The sequence below is a fragment of the Pseudonaja textilis genome, chromosome 1 (genome assembly GCF_049901715.1).
Source record: "Pseudonaja textilis isolate UNSWEBS1 chromosome 1, rPseTex1.2, whole genome shotgun sequence".
Lineage (NCBI taxonomy): Eukaryota > Metazoa > Chordata > Lepidosauria > Squamata > Elapidae > Pseudonaja > Pseudonaja textilis.
In genome coordinates this window covers 45,874,892-45,882,586 of record NC_141990.1, presented here as the reverse complement: position 1 = coordinate 45,882,586, position 7,695 = coordinate 45,874,892, and positions in this window count along the sequence as shown.

Genomic DNA, 7,695 nt, shown 5'->3' with positions numbered 1-7,695 from the left:
TCCCATATGAACCAGCCGATGACCATACAACAACTGAGCTGCGCAGGTCAAAAAGGAACATTAAAAGCCCCACCTACCTACGAGACTATGTTACGTAGGTTGGGCTAAACCAAGAGGGGAGGGGTGTTCGATATTAGCATTCTTGGAATACCCTCACCTGATTGGCCAAAACGGACTGCTCTGTGATTGGTGGAAAGAACTACCGTGATTGGCTCATAAGGAATCAACCACAATTGGCCGCACCGATCGCGGGAGATTCAAAGAGCTGTCATTGGCTGCGAGCCACCGGCAATCCCTATAAGAAAGGCTGCCGCGGATTGCAGGTCCAGCACAGACCTATATAACGAATAAAGAGCTGAACTGTCATGCTGGTCTCGAGTCTCTCTTTTCCAGCGATCTAACAATTGGTTCAGTTTAACCGGAGACACCAATCCCAATTATGCCATTGTGGATGGAGACAGCCACTTTAAACTTGCTTCACTATTTCCAGGAGATTCATGCTTTCAGTAGTAGCCCTAATTTAAGTAGATCAACCCCTACAAACCATTAATAACTAGTTTAGGTGGATTATTGCAAGAAGATTTAAGGGAACTAATTTCAGATAGTTGCGGAGTTACTAGAGAATACTTGAAATTATTCTTTTTAAACTGAACCTTCCCAACAAGAAAGATTTTATGCCTTAAAATTGGCAGCCAAATATCTGAAATTAATGAATAAAAAATCTTTTGATGGGATTGTAATTTAAAAAGTCCATATGAATTGAACCAGGAACAATTGCAAGAAAGATCAAAGGACTTGATTTAAAGAGCATCCATTTTAAGCAATTTTTATCAGGAAGGAAAAAAAGAGAGGAAAGCTCAAGAGAGATATGTTCTTTTGCATATAGAATCATAGGGCTAGAAAGGACCTTGAAGGTCTTCTTGCTCAAGGCAAGAGCGTTAAACCATTCAGTCAAATGATTGTCTAGTCTATTTTTGAAAACCTCCAATGATAGAATACCCACAACCTCAGGAATGTTTTCTTCATGAATATGAATATTATTTTGCTGTATATGAATATTTACAATCGGATATGTCTAATGTTTACTTTGTATAGCATTCAAGATATATGGATAAGGATCTTTCCAAAATTGTTCCAGAGACTTTAGATTTCAGAACACTCACAAAGCTGGCCAGGCAGCATATAAAGTTGACAAGTAGGAAGTGTGGTTAAAATTTCCTGAAGAAAAGAGATTTATGAATATGTTTCTTAGCAACTGTTTGCACCTGGATAGTGAAGCTAATGCTAATTTAACAGAGGGAGCAATGATTCTCATTCACACCCCTTCCTCTCTCACAGCTGACTGGGAATTAGGGTCATGTTGTTAAATGAAATTGATCAAACGAAACAACCAAATGAAAAACACGTCTCTATGCAAATGAAACATTAATATATTGAATTTATTTTTGGGGTTGTGGTGAAGGCTTTGAGTGTAAATGGCTTTTTAAAATGAGAAAACATTGCAGAGAGCAGATGAGCACATGACAGCTAAAAATGGAACGAATATAGATGCCTACTAATAGAACTAGAGAGTAAAAGCAAAAGTTTTTCTGAGAAATTTTAACTGCCAGACCCTGTATTTGACTTTCCTGGAGGGCATCTGTTTCTCTCTCTCTCTCTCTCTCTCTCTCTCTCTCCCCCTCCCCCCCTCCTCCCCCCCTCTAATAGAATAGAATTCTTTATTAGCCAAATGTGATTGAACACACAAGGAATTTGTCTTGGTGCAAATGCTCTCAGTGTACATAAAAGAAAAGATACATTCATCAAGAGTCAAGAATCATAAGGTACAACACTTAATAATAGTCATAGGATACAATAAGTGATCAAATCATACTAGGAAACAGTCAATAAAAATATTTAGGATACAAGCAACAAGGTTACAGTCATACAGTCATAAGTGGGAGGAGATGAGTTAAAGGAAGGATGAGAGTAATAGTAGGATTGATAGTAATTAAGAGTTAGTAAATAGTTTGACAGTAGTAAATAGTTGAGGGAATTATTTGTTTAGCAGAGTGATAGCATTCAGAGAAAAATGTTCTTGTGTCTAGTTGTTCTGGTGTGCAGTACTCTATAGTGTCATTTTGAGGGTAGGAGTTGAAACTGTGTGTGTGCAGGATGTGAGGGGTACATAGATAGTATTTAAAGTATTTAAATAGATGGTATTTAAAGTATTTAGATAGTATTTAAATAGATAGTATTTAAAGACTTTAACATGTCACTATTTCTATAGTTTGATCAGAAAACATAATTTTTGATTTTATTTTCAAAAGATTTATATTGCTTCCTGCTTGGTTTCTAGACAGATCACATTAAAACTATAAATAGTGAACATATTGTATGAATGGCATCAGCAGCTATAAGGGGCTTCTTGGTATAACATATAATTATAGAAGATTTTATACATTTATTGTACTATCCTATTTCTGCTTCACCATTTCAACACTATTTTTTTGGGAAGCCCCTCTTGATAGGAAAATCATTTTGGCCTGATTCACATAAAATTGAATATTTAATGAATTTGGACAAGGACACACTATTGTGGAAGTTGGCAACCTTTTAACTCACTAATTTAGGTTGGTTGGTAGTTTGAAAGAAACCCATACTTTTCACATACAAGTTATTGTATAACTGAATCATGAGTTATAAAGTGATTCTTTTTGAACAAAGGTGACCTTGCAGAGAAGCCTCCAATTTCCTGCCAATAAGTGAAGGATGGTACTACTGCAGTTATTGAGTAAATTATATGTAACTCCAATCATGTATTAGCCTTTGTATTGATCTAAAATTAGTTGCAAATGGATTGGAACTGAAGAAGGTAGTAGAAGATTCAAGCCATGTGCTCCTCCCTCTTCTCACCACCAATGTTCTTCAACTTGCCTATAAGTTGGCTTGAAAAACAAAACAAAACAATTTTATGACTTGATTGAGAAGGAAGAATTGTTGATTTATACAAAAGAAAAAAATATATCAGAGATGTTTTGAGTCTGATTGTTACCCTAGACAAGGAATCTTCATAAACCATGTTATTCCCATACTGACTAACTTATATGGAGGTCCCAACTGAATAAGAAGCAGAAGTCAGGAGGTCTTGTGACTACAAATTCAGAATAACAGAACAACAGGAAGGTACCTTGGAAGTCATCTAGTCTTAATCCCTTGCTCAGGTACAAAATCCTATACCTTTTCAGACAAATTTCAGACTAACTATGAAGTATTCCTACAAATTAAATGTTACTCAGATGCTTAATATTCCTGGCATTTGTTAAGTTCCAAATAATTATTTGGAACATAACAAATTATTTTTCTGAGTTGATCAGAGCTAATAAGTTATTTCTGGATAGCAACCAATCATCTGTTCAGTTCTTTTTAATTAAAAACCTAGCAAGCTTATGCTACACAGATTATATACTAATTACTATATAATTTGAGATATACAGGATAGTGTGGGTAATCTTTCAGACTAAAGCTGAGATTTATGACGACAGACACTTAATCTTCCATGATTAATGGGGAGCTGAAAATTCCTCATTAATCTATACTCCTTGGTTAGTCTAGTAGAATTATTTAATAAAAATGTTAAAATCCATTTTTACTTTTGCCTTGACAATTTCAGTTACATGAAATGAAAACTGTTCTTGCTAAATCTCTTGTTTTTTTAATAATTAGACATATCTACTCCATTTTTTCATCCTGATATTTCCAGCTATATGTTTCCAGAAACTTCCCATGCTTTGACACTGTTATTATTTTTTATAAGTATTTTGTTTTTAAGAACTCATTTCAAATCCAAGGGTTGAATGTGGAATCAACCAACTGAGGGAAAAAGATTCAGTGCCTAAAAAATCTGAACTTCGCTGGTCTAAAAAGTAACTCAGCTTTGCTATTTGGCTACCCTAAATTAATCTATTTTAATCGGAGAAAGATAAACTAAAAACAAATGAATAAAGACAAATGGAAAACAATGGAGAGATGAAAATATCTTAACTATCCTTTGTTTTATTGGGCTGCACTTAACTGACATTTGTTTTGGCTGAAGCACTTCAATTACACTTTTGAATGGTTGTGTCCAGCAAAATTTGACAGTCACATTGAGACTATCTTCTGCACCTCTATAACTGTTTGGTTTGGTTCTGCAACCCAACAGGACAGACACAGACTTCAGAGGATAATTAGGACTGCAGAAAAAACAATTACTACCCACCTGCCTTCAATCAAGGACCTATATACTGTACGAGTCAAAAAGAGGGCTGTGAAAATATTTACAGACCCCTCACACCCTGGACATAAACGGTTTCAACTCTTTCCCTCAAAATGGTGCTATAGAGCAGGGGTCCCCAACCACCGGGCCGCGGACCAGTACCGGTCCGTGGGACATTTCCTACCAGGCCGCTGGTTTGAGGGCGCTGCCATCTTGTTTGACGAGAAAGTGCTTCTGGGTGAGCTTTTCCGGTTGGAAAGCGGCGTTTGGGTCCTGAAGGAATCCTTGTGCCTTAGTTTCATCAAAGGGGGGGGCTTCGAATGAAACTAAGGCACGAGGATTCTTTCAGCACCCAAGGCAAGGCAAGCCGAGCGACCATCCCAAAGCTGTCCCAAAGCGAAGCCCATTGACAAAGGTACAAAGGAGGAGTTGAAGCTGGAGGGGAGAAGCAGGGGACGGCTGGCTGGCCAGTCACTCGGCTCGCCTTGCCTTGTCATGCGTGCTGATGCCGGTACCGGGCCGCGGATCATTTTGTGATGTCGGTACCGGGCTGTGGCACAAAAAAGATTGGGGACCACTGCTATAGAGCACTGCACATCAGAACAACTAGACATAAGAACAGTTTTTTCTTGAAAGCCATCACTGCTAAACAAATCATTCCCTCAACACTGTTCAACTATTTACAAAGTGTGCACTACTATTACTGTTAAATCTTCTCATCACTCCTTATCACCCATCCCCTCCCACTTGTGATTGTAGGACTGTAATTTTGTTGCTTGTATCCTTACGATTTATATTGACTGTTTCCTAGTATGATTTGATTGTTGATTGTACCCTATGACTATCATTAAGTGTTGTATGTTATGATTCTTGATTCTTAATGAATGTATCTTTTCTTTATGTATACTGAGAGTATTTACACCAAGACAAATTCCTTGTGTGTCCAATCACACTTGGCCAATAAAGTATTCTATTCTATTCTATTCTATTCTATTCTATTCTATTCTATTCTATTCTATTCACATGAGTATATATAAAATTGTGGACTTTTGTCTTAAATTTTATTTCAATTTGTTGATCCAACACAAAGTTTATACAGTGTAATTCTCTCTATTCCAAACTGAGAACTGAAGGGAAGAGAAGATATTAGAAATTATCTCATCAGTTCTTCCATTCTGTTTTTTTTTTTTACTATGAAAAATAATTAAGGAGCACATTTGGAACAATGTTTTTTATCGGAAGCACATGGATATGATATGATATGATATGATATGATATGATAGACATGGATAAACTCTTAACTTTTCCTAACCAGGTACTCTCTGTATAATAAACCCTTTTGGTTTAATTTAATCCAGAAATCAAACACATTACCTCTATGTCTCTAAAGTTAAAATAATAATCATAACTTTTACAGATTTATTGCCCAACTCAGTACTGTCTGAATAAGCTAGAAATATGACTCCTGTTATGGTGTTATGGTGACTGGGAATTCATTGCCTCAAGAACTTTTTGTCTCTTAGAAATTTTCTAGGTTCTATTCATCTTCCTCTTGTCCTGTAATGGTTATACACAAGAAACAAGACCAGCTCAGAGGTGTTTCTGCAGCTGTATAAATATCCAGGCAGAGATTCAGCTTGGTCTCTCTCTAACGATTTTTATACCAACTTAAGTGATGTTTATTTCCATAGATGGTTAATATGCAGTTTACACTTCTGTTTTTTAATGATTGCTTCTTCAGATTACATTATATTACATTATATTCACACATATTTTAGATTCAACTACTAAATTTATCCATGATTTATTGAACAAGCCATATGTTTGTTTTACATAACACTAAACCAAAAATCACAATGAAGAAGATTAAGCTGAAACCAAATAAAGCACATAATGAGTAGTATAATAATGCTTGCAACAGAGCCATATTGAAACCAGAGGGGCAAATAATCCTGAACAGGATTAATTGGAAATTTAACTCAGTATTTTTAATTTATATATTTCCCAGTTTTATTATTTTTCCGCAGTATTATACAACCAGTCATTTAATGTTTAAATTTATGATGGCTCAGAAATCATCATAAAACATTATAATCTTCTTCCCAGTCACATGATGGTCCTTAGCCCCTTGTCTTCACTTATGACTGGTTGCCAAGCACCTTGTGATCACCATTTGCAAACTGTCAAGCACAAGCAACCACATCCACATGTCAGTTCAAACTTACTACTTTATTATACAGTATTCTATTATAGTGCCTGCTTCAGTCTAGGAAAACAGATGGATAATGCTCTATGGCAGGAGTCTCCAACCTTGGCAACTTTAAGCCTGGAGGATTTCAACTCTCTCTATGGAGCCTAAGGAGGAGTAAGCTCTGGACTTCTTGCAACTGTGCAAGGATTTGAGGTTAATTCTGCCTCTTTCTGCCTAGCTTGGTGTTCCCCAACACAATCTTCTCTGCCAGATTCCTCACAAAGTCAGTGGGGAAACTGGCAGGGAAAGTTGCAAACTGCTACTGCCTGCCAAAGGATTTCATCCCTCTTTCATGTAGACAACATTCATTGGACTGCAGAATGAAGAATGGATCTTCAAGGTCCTCACTTCCATTCTCCAGCTCAGCAGAGGAGTTCTGTTTTCCTGCAGGAACAGAACTCCTGTGCTGGGTTGGAGAAATGAAGCAGGGATTGTGAAGATCCAAGCTTTGTTTCTCCTGCCTAGCCCAGCCCAGGAGTTTCCTTTTGCACATAGAGGCAAACTGCCAGGTCACTTAACAAATTCAGCCTGAAGAGCTGTGATTGCAGTTGTTGAGTGAAATGGCCATGTGGTATCTTGCTTAATTACTGCTTTGTTCAATGACTGAGATTCCAGTCCCAACTGTGGTCATAAATCAAGGACTGTGTTTTTATTGAAGTCAGCTGATCTGGGTTCTCTATTTGTACATAATCATTGCCATTGCAGGGACATCCAGAACAGGCAATTGACAAAATACGTGCTGTGATGTTGCTATAGAAATGGTAGATAATCCATAGCCTGATAGAAATCTTTCCGGACCAGATTCCACAATGCCTTCAACAATGAGAGAGCTCCTAATGTACTAGAAAAATTGGAATTTTAAAAAATTCAGGTAATTTTAAGTGATGAATCTGCTTTAAAAGTAGTCCATTTTGAACAGTATTCTTTAGAAAGTGTGCAGAGAAAAGCAACGAAGATGCTTAGGTGTCTGGAGACAAACAGTTGTAGGAACTGGGTATGCCTAACCGAATGAAAATAAGGGTGACATGATAGCAGTCTTTCAATATTTGAGAGGCTGTCACAAAGAACAGCAGGACAATCTATTTTCAAAGGCACCTGAGGGCAAGACAAGAAGTAACCGATGGAAATTTATCAAAGAGAGATCCAAGCTAGAACTAAAGATAATTTTTTTTAACAGTAAGAAAAATTAATCAGTGGAACTGCTTGT